Consider the following 3643-nt stretch of genomic DNA (forward strand, 5'->3'; position numbering starts at 1 on the left):
GCCGTTTTTTAAAGCGCAGACAACGGCGCCAACGTGTGACTCCAGAGAGGAAAGTATAATATGGGTGCAGGGTGTGCGGTGCGGGGCCCCCCTTGACCCAGGGGCCCGTGTGCCCCGCACACCCTGCACCCATTATAAATACGCCCCTGCTTTGGACGTATACTTGGTGTAACGCATGCGCCATAGGAATTTGGCGATTTTAACGCTCAACTACATTAAAATCGCCATTGCATGCAGTTTGCGTGTGGTTCTGAATCAGGGGCTTATCCTACATCATTGCCAACACAAGAAAGGAATATCCATTTATAAAGCTTCAGGAAGCAAAAAGTTAGTGAAAAGTGCATTTAGTGTATAGAAACATGAGAAATGTGACTGATCCCCAGGTAATCTACGAAAAGAGGGACAGTGACTGGGACAAATCTTTAAAACTCAGGACTTTCACTTCACTGAAGATTAGACACAATTCCAACCCCCATTGTCTTTTGTAATCGGTGACGTGGCAGGTTTTCTGCTCGGACAAGTTCCTAAGCTGTGCATGGCGTATGCTATCCTGAAACTAACGGCAAGTTATTATACCATAGCATTCACATCCTGCTATTACATCACTCTCAGTATAGCTTGTACCACTTCATCTTTCAGCGTGACTCCATTGAGATCACGCTTTATTTCTGTCCTGAACGATGCATGTATTAAGGTGTGTACACACAGTACGATTAAAATGGACGACATCAACGATATCGATCATATCGTTATCGTTCATATCATGCATTTTTCGCCCACCAACGTGCCTGCGATGCGCGGGCACGTATGGTCGATATCGATATCGACCAGGTTACTATAGGGACCCGCAATCGTTGATCGCGGATCGTTATAGTCGTTGGTGTATTGGTGGTGTGCTGGATGATCGATATTGATCGGCCAGCACACCCGGGAGATCGAACAACGATATCGTTATCGTTGTCGATCGTCCCGTCTGCACGCACCATTACTGTCACGAATACTAGATCTTAACTACTGATGCTGGAATAAGTGTTGATCGTAGAAAGACAAGGACAGGTATGGATGAGATCTTTGCCATGCTCTTTCCGCCGTATATAGAAGTATATGATTTAATGGTATAAATGAACCTATAGGAAAATCTATTTTGCATTTTTTTATTTATTTCGTTTTTGTCTTACATTGCATCGAGGGCCAATCACTGTAAAGGAACGTCCTGCCCCTATATAGCTCTGGACGGAATCAGTATGAATGACCGCCGGCTGTAAAGTATGCTGGCCGTTGGGCTCCCGGCGTAGGTATAATGACAGGCATCGGGACTTAGTACCCTGCCAGGATTTGACAGTCGGGAAGCCGGCGGTTGGCATTTCACCCGTCGGCTTCCTGCCTGCATCCCCTCCTGACAGATGTGACCCTGAGATACAAACACTGTAGATATAATGAAAGCACACTAGTAATTTAGTGAACTGCTACAGGAAGATCAAAATTATAACTCCATCTAAAAATATGTATTTTTTAATTTAGTCAAAGTATAGTTTTGCTTTCTCTTTGAACTCACGGCATGTCATCCAAACCAAAATGTTACTATTTGGGGTGGTGGTGTTCTTGTTGTATACATTTTATCAAAGCACCTATTGGTTTGCAGAGGGAAACTAGATTACAGTACTTATAGTTGTATTATAGTTGTAGAATGTAAGCTCTTACGAGCAGGGCCCTCTGCCCTCTTGTGCTTCTCCCTACTTTAGTTTCATCTACTTCTTACTCACCATTAGGGCACCTAACACTTGGTTGCTTATGCTCTGTTGCTTATCTGGGTGATATGGTCGCTAATGTAGCAATATATATTATCTATGTCCTGTATTGTACTGTTCTGTAAGTCCCTTGTCTACAATTTGTTTATGTACTTTGTCTGGTGCTGCGGAACTCTTGTGGCGCCATATAAATAAATGATAATAATAATAATAATAATAATAATTATTATTATTATTATTATGTTAGTTCTAGCTTCTATCTATAACGCGCTGACACTGAGATGATCTTGATGCAAACAAATTACAAACAATGACCCAAAACAGAAGGTAAAAATGGTCCTGGCCAAGTGAGCTTACAATCTAACAGGTTTTGGGGTACCGCTGATACATAAGGTAATAGAATAATTGTTGCAACTGCCTATGGGGAAAGCGAGCATGGATATGGTAAGCCGCTACCATCATCAGCTGTCAATACTGGCGTTTCTCGCCAGCTGCCGGAGTTCTGGCACAGTTGGAATGTTGAGACTCAGAGGGAAATGGAGACACTAAATATGAAAGAGGCAGCTGCTACTAACCATAACTGTTCTTCACCATTAATCTGAACACGGAGCCTTTTTTACTGCATGGGCACTTTTGAGGTTGTCCACCAGTTCGAAGTAGCTGTTCGCAGCTGCTGGCACCATCAGGGACGCAGCTGTGACCACCAGGGGAGGAACAGAGGAGGTTACAGCAAAGTTGGGGGCAATGATGGTTGGACTCACTGGGTCCAGCAGCTGAAGTGAGATAGTATTCCGGACGACTATTATACAACCTTATCCCTGGTGCGATGATACTCTGTGGCACTACCACATAGTTCCCCACTGCCATAGCAAATATTTTACATTTGTGGGAAGAAGACTGGTAGGACACAGAGGGAATCTAAAGGGCAAACCATCACTAGCAGCTTTGTGCATGCCAAATCACTATACTACTAACTAATAATAAAATGTACCAAGTCAGAACAGTCGTCAAATGAAACAATCAGCTACTGAGAGCCATCCTCATGGGAATCTGTCCCAAATAATTTTACCTGAAAATCATAAAATAAATACATTTATCCCACCATACTGAACCTTTATATTATAGTGCAATAGAGTGCTACAGTCTCTGTCACTCTCAAGGTACTGTATGCAGGACCATATTAACAATGGGACAGATGGGACTACAGCTCCAGGTCTCCGGTTAAAAGTAGGCCCATCGTCATGATAACATGGTGATAACCAGCCACCTAGAGGGCCACGTGGTTGTCCATAAATCATTAGATTAAAACTGTATTTTTATTTTCCTCACATTTTTATACTTGTATATATATATATAGGGAGACAATGCGGCAGATAGCATAGAGGGGTGTATATATAGGCCACGTGGCACTAGCGGCTGCCACATGCTGGGGAACGGACAGCGCTGCCATCATTCTAATGTGGTGCCGGTTACGAACCAATCGAAGCTGACAAACTGGCAGCCACTGTGATTGGCTCGCAATGGCAGTGCTGTGCCAATCAAGGGCTGTGGGTGGCTGCCTGCCAGTTCAGGTGTGCTGCTCCAAACCCACACCTGCAGCTACCCAGGCACCCTCTTGGCAGCCTCTCTTCGGTGCCCCCTCAAGTCCGTAGCCCGGGGCACGTGCCCCCCCATTTGCGTCCCTGACTGGCCACACCCACACAATATTGGTCATAGCTCTTTATCTTCATCCACACCCTGAAGGTATGTCATTATTACTATTTACAATAAATATGAATGTCTTGCTACGTTTTGATTCCAGCGGTATACATGTCTATCCCTGAGCTTCTTTTCAGGTTCTTTATCAATGGAAAAATGCAGATTCCCCAAAAACTGTAACTGAGTCCCATGAGATG

This window comes from Taudactylus pleione, unplaced genomic scaffold (genome assembly GCF_031769625.1).
Source record: "Taudactylus pleione unplaced genomic scaffold, aTauple2 ptg000332l, whole genome shotgun sequence".
In the NCBI taxonomy this organism is placed as follows: Eukaryota; Metazoa; Chordata; class Amphibia; order Anura; family Myobatrachidae; genus Taudactylus; species Taudactylus pleione.